At 33.5% G+C, this 16,129-nt stretch overlaps 1 protein-coding gene across 2 annotated transcripts in view; it reads right to left on the bottom strand.

Moving 5' to 3' along the window:
* dac (dachshund family transcription factor) overlaps window positions 1–16,129 on the bottom strand; it is a 436,877-nt gene that overhangs the window by 398,850 nt on the left and 21,898 nt on the right. The gene's annotated exons all lie outside the window — the stretch shown is intronic.

Here is a 16,129-nt window from a genome sequence, read left to right as displayed (position 1 = left end):
TGAAAATGCCGAGACCAAAATAACCAGTTAGAAACAAATGACATCTCTAATAAATAACTTCGACCAGATAGATAGTGAGATAGTATATAAACGACATTCATCGAGCATCCATTCTCTCAATTTTGGTACAAAAAATTAAAAATATAATTTAAATGACCACTTGTACAGCTTTGTTCTGCACGCGTTAAAAAATAATTTTAATTTTGCACAACTGCATTCATTTTTTCAATTGTTCAGCCTTTCGAAATCGTGTAACAGCCAAGCCATGGTGAATCGATCTGAATAAATATTAATGAGAAGGCACTATGTCTGGTGAGTACGCAATACATCCTTGTATCTTTAACAATTCTTACAACGTGTGACCGAATGTTGTCATGCCAGAGGAAGAATTTTTGTCCGGATGAACCCTTTTACAACAATATGTCATTAAATTTGTTCAATTAGCGTCACTCGACATCTGCATGAATAGTTACATTCGGTTTTAGCGATTCATAAAACACTCAAGACTCTATTATCATGAATCACTGACAGACATTTTATTGTAAATCAAGGCGATGAATATACCGAACTAAATCCCATATATTCAGGAGTTCCGCAAGGTAGTGTACTGGGTCCAGTACTGTATCTTCTGTATACGGCTGATCTGCCCACCACAAAAATAACTACTGTGGCAACATATGCAGACGATACAGCAATCTTAGCATCCCATGAAGATCCAGTCACAGCATCAATAAACCTACAAACCCACCTGGAGCAAATACAATTATGGTTGAAGACATGGCGCATTAAAGTCAATGAATCAAAATCCACGCATATAACGTTTACCCTGCGTAAAAGAACATGTCCACCAGTAAATATCAATCATCGTCAACTCCCCCAAGCAGAGCATGTTAAATATCTTGGTATGCATTTAGATCGACGCCTAACCTGGAAGAAGCACATACTCTCTAAACGGAAACAACTAGGACTAAAATTATATCAAATGTATTGGCTCACTGGGCGCAAATCCAAGTTATCATTAGATAACAAGGTATTGCTGTATGAGTCTATACTCAAGCCCATTTGGACATATGGAATTCAACTATGGGGTACCGCTAGCAAATCTAATATATCCATCATTCAACGGTTCCAAAATAAGGTGTTGCGTGCCATTGTTGATGCTCCGTACTATATTTCAAATAAAGTGATACAACGCGATATTCCTCTAGAACCTATAACGAGTGTAATTCAACGTGTTTGCGTGAAGTACTTCGAAAGAGTGTCAGTGCATCCCAATGTACTCGCAAATCAGCTAAATATGCGACGTGATAGTGAAGTGCGTAGACTAAAACGTTTAACACCACCTGATCTGATTACTGGACATATGTAGAGTTTAGAATAAGCATTAGAATAAAACTAATTAATTAAGATAATATTTTATACAGAAGATTGCTTAATGAAGTGATTTTCTACATGCCATGTATATATAATATAAACAGAAGAAATATTTATTACCAATAGGGCAGATTGTGGACTCACGAAGAGTAATAAAAAAAAATTATCATGAATATTTCACTTTGATCGATGGCTCTTCTGGACTAACCCATGATTTTTGTCAACTCGTTGTGTTGGTGGGTTATGGGTTTTTTTCATCTTGCACTTCATTGTCTTCAAATTTGTTTAATCCTCTAAACCATCCTTTGTCATGGACATGAAAATCACCTTTTTTAACCCTTTTAAACCAAAATTGACAGTTGGGGTACGATAGAGCAACATCAGCATATGTACCTAGAAGTATTTGATGGACTTTAGTAGCAATTGTCGTCAAGTAACACAACAAAAATAAAGAATGTCCCAAATGCAAATTTGAACGTTCCATGATACTAAACTGAAAACTATTATATTATTTAATAGATAAATTTTATTCGTGTTTTGATAGATATCGCTAACCAAAATAAATATTTAAAAAAAAACTAGATTAATTAAATTGAACACTTTCTAAACAATTATCGAAAATCCATTTAATTATTCATTAATCGTATCCGAAGTATAAAAGGTCTCCCATCAAATATTAATCGAAAAGTTGGGGCCTTGAGTTAGTAGCGCATTAACTTCTGGCGGATTCTCTACGCCGCAAGAGGCCCCCAATCGGCCTAACCGTGTCCACAAAAGGCCCAAATTATCCGCACAGGTAGTATAATTGTTACGAGCTGCAAACAAACCAAAGAGACCATATATCACTTGAAGGCAGCCTCACGGGTCGATTTTTCATCCGGAATTATCCTACTCTTTTGATTTTTTACGGGCTTCATTTAGCCGAGATGATTTTCAATAATTGCCCAGCCAGTGGCGTGTGTTCAAACTTTTGTGAACGTGTCCTGAATAGTTAGAACAGCTATCGTGTTCAATAATACCTTTGAATTAGTGTTGGTCGACGTTTTAACATCTTTCGAGCAAACTAGTTCTTGTAGATCGTTTAAGAGGACAGAAGAATTTACACTTTATATATATATATATATATATATTATATATATATATATATATATATATATATATATATATATATAAATATATATATATATATATATATATATATATATATATATATATATATATATATATATATATATATATAGTATATTAGTGATAACTTCTCATCTTCTCAATTGTTGCAAATGGATATCAATATATTGGGAAATCCAACATATCTTGTGTCTTCCATACGATTTAAGTGATAATTTCTGCTTGTTTTTACCCTGTTCATCTATGTTACTCTTTTCATTCTTCTAAGATACTTCTATCTTACTTCAACTTTAATTTTTTACATACTTTTATCTTTATTTGTACCCAGTACTCATGTCTCGACATCACTTTCATGTTTTGTTTGATATGTCTATTAATTTTAAGGTAAAAATTCGTCGTTTTTGCACTTCTGACATCAGTTTCCCTTTTTCCTTTACAGTATGAATCTATACGAAAACTATCAATATATTATAATTATATTTACAGTACGCATCGTAGTCCAATTCTTCTATATCTTATATTGTGTAATATCTATCTTATATTGTATAATATGTTTTTTTTTGGTAAAATATTTATTAGTGATTGTAAAATAAAGATTCATAGTATTTCCAATTCTAACATCATATAAATGTACTATGTACCAGTCATGACTGAAGATAATATCAGAGATATTTCTGGCGTTTTTAAAACGTTTTTCTATATATTTTCCCACTTATTGCCAAAGCAATCTAAACGCGGCCTATTCTATCAACTACCACACGACTATCAACGATAACCGGCACTGACCCCAAAACGTTAACCTATTACCTATCGATACAATCGTCTATTTGCTTTTAGCGCGTCCAGCTCGCCTACTCCGCATCATTTCATTACCCGGCTAGCAAGCGTTTACCTCGATCAATGTGGGTAAAATAGCGCTCTGTAATTATTCCTTCGTGAAGTCACTCATCTTTGCATCGGTTGCGATGCAGCATTTGCGGCGATTTCTCTCGCCGGACGACGTTATTGGTGCCGGGGAATCCGCGAACAGATGAACATCGCGTCTATTAGGGAGATACTGACGTTATTTGGTTTTGTTCGCGCTTTGTTTGGTACGTCGTTTTGATATGCTTTTTGTTTTGTCCATCTGTTTTATATCATGACTTTGTTGATTTTTTTGGTTCTATATAATACAAATTCATTTTTAAATATATATATATATATATATATATATATATATATATATATATATATATATATATATATATATATATATATGTGCTTTTGGCTTCTTATGTATATCAATATATTTTTTGTGAAATATCGATATTTTTTATACTTGTTGCAAAAAATATATCGATTTTTTCTCTCCAATATATCGAAATATCGATATTTTAAAAAATATTATTAACTTAGCTATTAAATATAATTAATTAATATGGACAAATGTGTATCAATTAATCTGTATTTTCCAGTCTGTGGTCCATTTGTATATCTTGTTGACTGGTAATTGTACCTTTTCTACAGCTTTAGACAGAGTTGCATGACATCTTTTGAAATGTTAACTCTGTCGTCGGCAAATGTTCTAAGTATTGTTTCTTTGGTTATTAGGATATCAGCAGTAAAAAACAGATATAGGAGTGGTACCAAGCCACTAATCCTATAGAATTCCAGCCAAAATAGGTTTAAGTTTTGAGAATGCCTTTTCATGTAATACTCTAAATTTTCTTTCGAAAACATATGATTCCAGCAGTCGACAGTAATTCCGCGGTATCAATTTGCTCATTTCGTAGATTAATACCAAATACTATACCCGATCAAGAGCTTGCGAGACGTCCAGGAATATTGAGGAGCAGTATTTCTTTTCTTCCAATGCCTTTTCAACAACCACTATTACTCTGGGTCCTTGGTCGATTGTCGAGTGGTGTTTTCGAAAACTAATATGGAAATCTAGTATTTCTACAAATGGTTTAATTAATTTTAACAGTAGTTACTCAAATTATGTTATTTTCGGATCTATCTTTCAAGCATCGAACATCAAATAATTGTTGGAGTGTCCGATGTCTTATTTGAAGGTTGCTACTGTCCAGAAATCTGATCTATCGACTTCTATGAATTTAAAACTGTCGATGCAATGATGCACCACCATAACGATACGCATTAACGAAGACGACACTCGACGATAGCTGTCTATCTTGTAGGCTATTTCAATATATGAATAACGCCGCCCCAATCAATGTTTATCAGTCATCTGTAGGTGCATAATAGGTGAGGCGTTGCATGAAGATAATGGACGAAATTGAAATTGGTGGGGGGATTTCGATTAAGGATACAATTTTGACGTCGCATTGTTCGTCGGCTGACACACGGCCGCCCGGGATCGCGCACGAAAATCGTATTTGGCGCGTCGCTCTTAAGCCGCTGCCCAAATACAATGTATTTGTGTTGGTTATATCGCGGCCGGACCCGCCGGCACCCATGAATAACGTTCCTGTTTGCGTTCGGCCAGGTTTTCCGGCCGAACACGGCTCGCGCAGCTGCCCGTTGTTGTTGCTCTTCACCGGACGCCGACCTATCAAAACAGGAAATAGTATACGGCCACTATTCGCTTTATTAATCGGGATCGGATTCGATAAACTGGATAGCGGCGCGTCCATTGTTGTGTCGGTAGAATTTCCAGCATCTGCATATATTGGTTCTTGTAATATCATCTTTTTCATATCGGGGGAGGAAATAGGTTTAGAGTTAGCAGGAAAAATATTCAAATAAAAGATCCAATTTAAAAAAACTAAAAATAGGTCGAAAAAAAAGCAGCTTTAGTGAACTAATAACAACGTTTAGCACTGCAACGTACGTTAAAACTAAAATACAAAAATTATTCAGCTAATGGATTCTAGTAAATAATTCTGAAAGACCCTCATTCTTATTTAAACAGATATATAGAAAAGACAAGCATTTCAATTTTTATTATTTGGCGACACTTTGGTTATCTACTACGCTTTCATTGTTTGTACCGCTCAATCATTAAATGAACAATATTTATTAAATAAAGCTACAAAAAAAGATACAACTGACATTCAACAAGATCCACCAGTGGACTGAAGACTCTCAATCCAATGGGATGCAAATCTAAGACTGCACTAAACCACCAAACCTACTAGCAATTCAATATTGTCAAACCCAAAATCGATTAATTATCAATGCTTATCGCATATCAATTTAATCAATGACTAATAGAGTAAGGAAGAAATATTAAAGTAATGCAAATCACACTAACTTCAAGTACAAATGAAAATAATAACGCATGAATTTTTTTTTAAATTAATCCATAAAAAATCCATTAAATTTTCACATTTTTTGTGCCGTCAGAACTGAAAAACATACAGTAAGACCCTTTTGAACAACTATTGACCACAATAAAAATCATGCTTTCAAACTGTATTTATCTGTTTGTGTAAAGGCTAATAATTACATTATACTGAAAATGTGTAGATACATAGTCATAGGCTAGACACTTATATATGGTGCTTTATTTAATGTTAAAAAGATTAAGCAATGAGACAAAAATAATTTATATAATTTTGTCCATAACTTCACACATATCAACTGCATTCAAATATACGTGAACCACCACCACCTTTCATTCCTTTCCCATAATTAAAAATTAAACGTATTCATTCGTGCATAGGAAATATATATCGTCCAGCATCGGAAAGATTTATTCGATGATATATATCCCTGGTTATATTTTGTATTTATTTGAAAGCTAGAGCGGCAGGTAGATGGTATGGATGTCTGAAGATCTGGGAATGGGAAAGGTCAGTGATATTCGATACGTTAGCGATACGAAACCGAACAACGAAGAGGTTTTCATCTGGGTTAAAGATCAGCTCAATCAATACCAATAGTACTACCAAAATATTAGAAATATATTTATTAAGATTTATTATATTATCCTCTCATATATGAAGATAGTGAGAAATTTAGTTTAGTTATATTTGCTATATCAATATATATATATATATATATATATATATATATATATATATATATATATATATATATATATATATAGTACAAATAGATCAAAACAAAATCCTAAGAGGCATTATATAGGCAGTAAGAATAAAATTTTAAAATAGATTCGTACGAAAACATGAGAATACTTCCAAGAAAATACCAAAACTATTGAAAAACACTCAGATAAGACACAGACTCAAAATAACCAAATCTTCTTTAAAATTGTGTGATGATATGTATTTAATGTTATAAAAAAATTAAGCAAATGCCAAATAACACATGACCAAATGTGTAAAACCCAATGAGTTCTACTAGATTAGCATTTTTAAAATCGTTATAAAGCAAATTAAAGGTTATAATTAATAATTTTAAAAAATTTCAAAAAATACAACAAAAATATACTGAAATATACATCTAGTCTGATCTATGGCAAAATCTGATCAATTTTTCGAATAGTTAAAACAGTTCTTAGTAATCTTTCTCCACGCTAATGACCAGAAAGAGACTTGAAGTGTGGAAGACACTCCGACAGTGACTAATGAATAACGAAAAGGACTAATTTATTTCAGCGAATTAAAAAAAGGAACATCGCTTACCGAATACCAAACAAATCCTCCGGAAACGAAGAACCGGATAAGGGTAAATAAAATTAAGGGTTTTTTTTCGTGTCGGACAAACATTTTTCAGCCCTTTTAAATCCTATTTAGACGCAAGACGACTCGCTGCGGTTCTCCCTCAGGAGACGTCGCCAGCAAATCCTTACGAATTAAAAATATTATTAATTACCTCTTGTTGCGACCGGCAGACAACGGAAAACGAAAAGAACAAACCGCCGAAAAAATCCTCCTCCAGACCGAACAGATAAGACAGTCCGATTCTCGGCAGCGCTGCTCCACCTCCTCCTCCTCTTCCTCCACATCCCCTCGAAAATAATTAATTAAAAACGAAATCGGGAAAATTTATGGTCTCGCCGCCGCGACAAGGAGAAATAAGATGTTTATGAAGTCGGAGCCGTGGATTCGGTTCGGGTCCGTGGCGTTGTGCAGTGTCATTTTGCGGTCGTTAAAACAGGACTTCCTGGGCCCCAGCCGGGAGGTGAGAGGGGGACGCGAGCGTCGGAGAGTAATCTCTTGCCGAGGGTCTAATTAGAAAAAATCTTTTTGAAGATTCCCGTTTCGTTAATTACTATGTCGGGTTTCTTAAGAAAAAATTAATTTATTTCTCTCGATATATATATATATACATATATATATATATATATATATATATATATATATATATATATATATATATATATATATAAAGTAGAGCAAGCTTAAAACAAATGACGCAAGAGAAAAAATGAAACAATTTTCAAAGGTTTAAGAACTTCGGAAAGACAAACACTATCTAATTACAAACACACATCTAATTACAAGACACAGGAAGCAAGACACGAAGAAATATACTGACCAGCACGAGGAGAAAGTGAGAACATAGATGAAATACAAATTGAGGAATTAAGATAACGATCAGAATAAGACAGTACCCGAAATACCGCAAAATTTGGATTAAAAGGCTACTGAATTATCAGCAGAAATTTACAATAAGTTATGGAAACAGTATTCATATCTGAAAACACAGAATTGTAACGACTACAGATTAACTTGACTGCTGATAGACCGCCTTGAGTGTTTGTTGATAAAGTATCAACCTGATCAACAATAAATAGTTTCAAACTCAAAACTTTCAACAAAAAAAAACCTAAACAGTTATATTAATTTTAATTTCTTTTGTTGTTAACTTAACTTTTTGTATATGTCACAAAATTATTATTATATATATATATATATATATATATATATATATATATATATATATATATATATATATATATAAATATCCTCGTCTTAGTTATCAAAAAAATCCAAAATATTAAGGTAAATAACAGAAGAACATTGTCAAAGTACTGTAGAAACAATTACTTGCACCGAGACCATCAGATTCCAACTGTCATAGACTAGTAATAATATATTAATTTAAACAAAATCCTTCAAGCCAGCTTCCCAATTTCAAACTGAGAAGAACATTAAAAGTGTTTAAATAATAAACTGTTGATCAAAATATTTTTAACAGTTTACTCGTTTTCTTCGGCAGAAGTGAACAAACATATTAGTTTAAAGACTATGAAAGCTAAGAAATACTAAAAACTGATTCTAATCTTCTTCAGACACAACTCAGTTCGTTTATAACAACATATTTGTTATGTTCTTAATTTCTCAATTATTACACAAATTCACTTTCTGAAAATATACTAGTGTGTTTACAGCCTCAAAAATAGTCTGGTGGCTTTTTCCGCTTCTTACAACACACATTCACCATATCCCTTTTAACAATAAACATACGGATGAAAAATCATCAATACCACATCGAAATCTGGACTACATTTTATGCTTCACATTCGCATAAACACGGGACACAAGATACGTGGAAAAAAGACTTTCCGCGTATAGAAACTCGGTGAGCGTTCACGTGTTCACCGAGAAAAATCGGCTGAAAATGAATCGTTAATGAAGCGCCACCAAAAGCGAGGGCGGCTAGAGGATCGCTCCTGGAGGCGTGCAAATATTAGTCCCCCAAAGCGCACCCATCAAACGCACACACACATAGACATCCATACACGTGCACAAACTAACGTGTGATTCAGATTAACCCACATGCGTATCAACCGTTCAGTGTTTTTTTATAAGTTAAAAGGATCCAAAATGGACTCAACGGAAAACAGGATGTCCAGGTGTGTTTTTGTGTTTATTCTTCACGCATATTAGAGATTAGCGAAAATTTATCGAAATTATGAGGTAAACCATTTTGAAATCCCTTTTAACTTGTTCTTTATCACGTATCAATCAAAAGAAATTTGTGTTAATTTAATAGACATCAAAATATTAACAAAATATGGAATATTGCCTAGTATATATTACTAAGAAGGTACAAATATATGTCCAATAGTTACAAGTTGTTTCAACAAACATAACAGGTCACTTGAACAGTATCCGGCCTGACACATAGATGGCGCTACTAGAATTAAATCCTCATGTTTTTTAGTTAGTCCTAACCAGCAAAAGATGCGTGTATAAATTTGACCGCTGTCGGATCCTTAGTTGAAGTATGAAGGAAAAAAATACAGTTGAAGCAAAAACTTGGCTTGATGCCGAGTTTCCGAACACTGCCCCAGGAAAATCAACCATCAAGGATTGGTATGTTAAGTTTAGATGTGGTGAAATGAGCACCGAAGATGGTGAACGTAGTGGACGCCCAAAAGAGGTTGTTAAAGCATTTAAAAAAATCCACAAAATGATTTTGAATGACCGTAAATTGAAACTGAATGAAACAGCAGAGATTCTAAAGATATCAACTGAATGTGTACATCATATCATTCACGAATATTTGGGTACGAAAAAGCTCTGTGCAAAGTGGGTGTCCAAAAATCCATGAATTGGCCTTCGAATTGCTTCCTCATCTACCGTATTCTCCAAATCTGATCCCCAGCAACTATTTCCTGTTCTCAGATCTCAAAAGAATACTCGCTGGGAAGAAATTTTCGTCGAATGAAGAGGTGATCGACGAAACTGAGGCCTATTTTGAAGCAAAGGACAAATCGTACTACAAAAATGGTATGGATAATTTGGAGGGTCGCTATAATCAGTGTATCATCCTTGAAGGGAATTATGTTGAGAAAAAAAAATTATTTTGCCAAAAAATGTGTTTTACTATGGTAGGGCGGAGACTTTTCAATTGACCTGTTAGCTCATTGAATATGATCTCATCCAAGATTTTTTACCTGTAGAATTTTTATAGCATATTTATTGATTGTTATTAGTTACAATCAGATGCAAAAGGTTATTTATCATTTTAAACAGTACTTGGAAAGTGATCTTCTGATCAAGAATCATACTGTCGCTGAACAAACACATTCCCTAAACTATTTCATTAAAATAAAGTTACAAAATGTGATACTGTATTCGAAATTACCTTGGACAGTCTAAAGTCTAAATAAGGAACAACTTCCATTATCGCATGGTTTCTATATCGATACATGTATTAAAGATTACTAAACATTCTTCGAAATTTTATGGTAGACTATTTTAAAACTTGTATAAATCAAAATATAACCAAAATATATAGTATTGTAAACTACTATTAAGGTAGATATATGATTAGAATAGTTTCAGATTCTTCCAACAACTACAGCTCATTGAGTATAGTTTCCATCCGTGGTTTTTATCGTTATAATTATTGTAATATATTCATTTTTCACCATTAGTAACAATCCGATAAAAAAATCTTTTTCTATTTGCGAAGACGCAATTTTGAATTATACTTGAAAGCGTCAAAACTATTTCATTAAAATAAAGTTATAAAATGTGATCTTGTCGAAACAAGCTTAGGCATAAATCCAGGTATAAACACTTTACATTATCGCATCCTTTCTCCATTGACAACTATTCCATGTTTTAAAAAAAAATTAAGAAAAAAAATACTCCAGGTTTATCAGAAATCTCCCCAGGCCAATTTCATTCATTACAGTAACAATGTTAGCGTTTTCTAAACACAAAACGGCATTTTACCTAGCAATCGCATATCAAATCACTATAAAAAAAGAAACCACTAAACTACTCGGTCGGTATTTCGTTAGTCCGCGCGATAAAAGAAGACGAGATTTATTTTTTTCCTCCTGCCACATTTCCATTAAAACGTGTATAGCGTAATTGTATGTTATTCTAAATCAAGAGCGTGATAATTACGAAAAAATAGATGTGCTTAGTCATTACCGAGTGTATTATATGTCTCCAACGAACGGTATCCCATTAAGACGATTAAATAATTAACTTTCATTTATTTGATTTCGCTCACTTTGCTCAAACTAACGTAATTATTAAGTCCGATTATTGTTATATTTCTGACCGTATATTATTGAGTTATTCAGTGTACGCAAACGCTAATCATGCGCAATGGTATGCGCAAAGCTGTATATTCGATATTCAGTACTTTTGTTCTTGAACAAAATCTGTTACCGAAGTCCAGCAAAACTATATAAAAGTAATGGATTTAATATCAGTAACAAAAACGTCAAACACGATAAATTGCAAGACTTATTGGGCGAAAATCTAGCTCAAAATTTTTAATAAACCTTTAAAACTATTAATTAATTTTAAATATTTAGAAAAATATATATTTTTCGAGGCTAATATTTCAGTATTTTTAAATAGTAAAATATCGAAATATCTATATTTTCTCGGTTTAAGGGGTTAACACTCCTAGCTCAAACTGTCATAGAACTTTCAGACAACTTAACAGTTGGTGAAACTCTCAACATCGACGCTGAAGCGAAATAGTCATGATCCTAAAATATTGCTGTGCTGCTGTTAAAACATAATGAAAATGTACTGCAAATGTAAATAAGAAGTTCTACCGTATCCAGTGTACTCACCAGACACAGCGCCTTCTGATCACTTATTCAGATTAATAGAATTTCGACATACTAAAGAAGAATCAACATATTTTGAATAAAATATATTTTACAAGTTTGTCTCAATTTTCCTGCCTTTTTAATACGTTTTTGAAATTGAAAAACCAATCACAAATATGCGAACACCTAATATTAACACAGTAATTTAAGATTTTTTCTGAAAAAAAAAGAGTACACCTGGCAATATAATATAACGTTTCTAAAATTTACAAGAAATTTAATACATTTTGCAAATAAATAAGCCACCAATTGAAATGAAACCGAATGCTTGCTGAAGCCGCTTGCTGAGGAACACTTGAATGAATAGTTTTGCTCAAAGGACAACAATTTTTTGGAACGGCATCCATGAATTGCCTGAAAGATGGGCAAGATGTATAGAATCGAACAGCCAATACTTTGAATAAATTAACTTTTAAAAAAAGAGTACACCTAGGAATATAATATAACATTTCTAAAATTTACAAGAAATTTAAGTTTAATAATTTCAAAATATGTCGTTTATTTCACCAGTTATTAATGTTTCGACGATGTTATTCCTTTTCGCAAATAAATAAGCCACCAATTGAAATGAAACCGAATGCTTGCTGAAGCCGCTTGCTGATGAACACTTGAATGAATAGTTTTGCTCAAAGGACAACAATTTTTTGGAACGGCATCCATGAATTGCCCGAAAGATGGGTAAGATGTATAGAATCGAACGGTCAATACTTTGAATAAATTAACTTTTAAAAAAAGAGTACACCTAGGAACATAATATAACATTTCTAAAATTTACAAGAAATTTAAGTTTAATAATTTCAAAGTATGTCGTTTATTTCGCAAGTTACATTCCGACGATGTTATCCCTTCTCGCGAATGAATAAGCCACCGATTGAAACGAAACCAAATCCCCAGCGGAAGAACAATCCCCTCATTTACGGGCACAGATGAAACGCAAACACCGGCAAATAGAAACGGACTTGTTCAGTTGCTGATGCCGGGTTGATCCCGACCGTCTCGGGAGGCGGCGGCGGCCGCCGATCGTGCCGCTGATATCGTTATTTTCACGCTGGCTTTCGTCAATTTTTTATCATGTCATTTTTCGATGACGGCGATACGATTATGTTTCGCGACTGGTACGGTTCGGTAGCCGACAACGCAGAACAAACGACGGGTAAGAGTTAAAAGAAACGGAAAATGATAACATCGCGTTAGGTTTGCGCTGGGCAAAGAAATACTCAACTGTTTCTGTATGAGGGCGCGTGTTTTTTGTTTTGCGGTGTTTATTTTGAGGTGAGAGTTCTCTCCTGTTACTCAAGCATTGTTTTTTATACGAGTTTACAAATTCTTGACGTTATTTGATGCCCTGGACTCAGATCTTCAATCCGTGCGTCAAGTTTGATTCTAGTTTTCGTGCTCGCACATGTTAATGACGTCAGCTGATGACGTTGCATTAAACATTATTTGGAACCTGTTCTTGTGCTCTAATTGTGCTTCGGAACGTGTGAAAATTCAGATACAATGTTGCAAAGTCTATTCAAAGTGTTTCTGTTACGTTAGTGAATGTTATGTGTTCGGTAAACGTTGAAAAATCGTGACAAATACAACCAGGTGCGTATTTACATACAAAACAAAGCTGTACAAGTGGTCACTTGGTAAAAATATGTACTTTTCATTCTATATACTAGTATTATGGAGAGAACAAAAAAATCATGTAGATTGTTGCTGCTTTTGCTCCATGAATGTCCTCGTTATAAATACAAACCAAATTCCACATACGAACAGTGATTTATTGAATTTCGTCCAAATCTAAATGCAAAGAAAGTTTTAAGAACTTCGTCTTCATTTAATTTACTAAGGCATATTTGTCAGAGCTAATATTCAGAAACTATGGCCGACGCGACATTTGAAAAAAGACGAATACCTGATGGTAACCATCTTTCTCGGTAACCACAAATAACCGTATTACAAGCATGTAATCAACAACTTGTAACAAAATTACCACAAGATTGGTGTTCGAATATCTTTCGAAATGCATTTTCTGTATTCACATCTTGATTTTTTCACTCAAATTTTGCCAAAAACGCTATACTAAGGATTTTATGACGAAGGCATGATGTGCTATTGCTGTTGGACCCTAATAAGTAAAGTAGATCCCAGCACTATAAAAGACTCATATCAAGCTCTGTTCATTTCTGTTATAAACTTTTTAATTCAATAAATGGCTGTTAAGGGTCACAAGTAGTAAAATAAGAAATTTAATGAATATTTTCAAAACTAAAACCAATTTTGAAAACAGGCTCCCAATTTACCTTATAACATCTTTTGGTTGCTGAGATACAAAACCATGTATACTTGTGTAATCGTCAGTATCTCATATTGGAAATTACATTTACTAGACTCTATTGCATGTGCAGTTCACCTACAATCAGACCGTACAAGCACCAATAACTTTAAATAATACTATCATTCCATATAGCAACAATGCTAGTATATCTGAATGAATCTAGATGCAAAAATTCGCTGGAAGGAACATATAAAGAGAAAAAGAAAAGAACTGGAATTAAAATATAAGAAAATGTATTGGATAATTGGAAGAAAATCAGATTTATCAGTACATAATAAATTGCTATTATATAAGCAAATAGTGAAACCTACATGGACATACATTTCAATAATGGGGATGTTCTCAAAGAATAACATAAACAAAATACACATTTTTCAGAACAAAGTCCTGAAAAGTATTGTGGATGCGCCCAAATACTACAGGACTGACTACCTACATCGAGATCTTCAGATATCCACAGTCAGTCAAGAAATCAAGAGAATTACAAGGGGGCATGAGGAAATACTCCATTCTCATTATAATATTGAAGTATTGCAACTTTTGAATACCACCAGAGCAGGACACAGACTCAAAAGAATCAAACCATCTGATCTTGTGTAGTGAGGTGCATATAATAAAAAATACAGCAGTGACATGTATAAACATTATTTTACCAGCGACTGAGATTGGGACGATGGCTTCTCCTACTTATATACCTAGATTTAAGTTATCATATAAAGACAAATTGTAGGTTAGTCGGAAACGACTTTCATATATTCGTCACTTTTTTCGTCTACCCGAAAGCACAACTGTGAGAATGTTGCGGTGAGATAAGTATTAACTAATATGAACACCAACTATTTTCATATTCACTAAAAATGTTGCCAACATTTTTCATAAATAGGCTGTGAAACAAGGAACACCATCAATTTGGAGACCAAGGTAACATAATAGTACACGATATAAAACTGACCATAAATAAAATACTTTGATTATTTGAAAATTTTGTTGATTTAAAGCTTTATTGTCACCAATCCAGTTGGGTCAGAAAAAAAAAACAATGGAGAGTACTTGAATTTAATTGACCTAAATTCCCTCAATATTAAACCGCTCTCTTTATAGATTCAGATAATTTTATGATTAATATAAATCTGTATAAAATACAACACAATATCTTGTTATTCTTTGTTGTTTTCTATAGATGGATTTTTTTGAGTACTACTACCACTAAGGTGCATTTCTGCGTGAAAATCGCAGTCGTGTAAAGTACATCCTTACGTCTCCAGTGGACCGATGCGTTGGGATTAAAAGAACCGACAAGGGGCCGAACTTCAGGTGATATTATACGAACACCTATAGCGCGAACACAGGCCACTTACATAAGCTTTTTATGCTCGCCTAGTTCAGCACTTTTGTTCGCAATAGCCAAATGGGATTTCCTACTATCTATGCCCGATAATACTCTTGTGAAAGAGCCTGGGACAGTATACAACGTATCACAAAACCCTATAATTATTGTCTAAAAGCTCATTCTTCTTTGTGAATAGAGTAACACCGCTGGGGATGTTACTATAACACCGGATTGTTCTTTGTAATGTATATGTTTTTTGGCGTAGCTTATTTTAAAGCTTTTACTATTCATATAGAGTATCACAGAATTACAGAATATATAGACACATTGTTTTAATTTAATAGTTCTCAACATTAATTGAACATTTTTTTTGCTTTTTGGAATCTATGGTCTTTCTTTTGTAATGGATACGAAATTGTTCACGCGACTATATTCAAATTAAACAACGATATACAGTTCGCTT

This window comes from Rhynchophorus ferrugineus, unplaced genomic scaffold, assembly GCF_030347505.1.
Source record: "Rhynchophorus ferrugineus isolate W39M unplaced genomic scaffold, kcgeb_rfMv2 rfM11, whole genome shotgun sequence".
Taxonomy (NCBI): domain Eukaryota; kingdom Metazoa; phylum Arthropoda; class Insecta; order Coleoptera; family Curculionidae; genus Rhynchophorus; species Rhynchophorus ferrugineus.
Note: the sequence above shows the minus strand (reverse complement) of the source record. Positions and strands in the feature narration are given on the sequence as shown.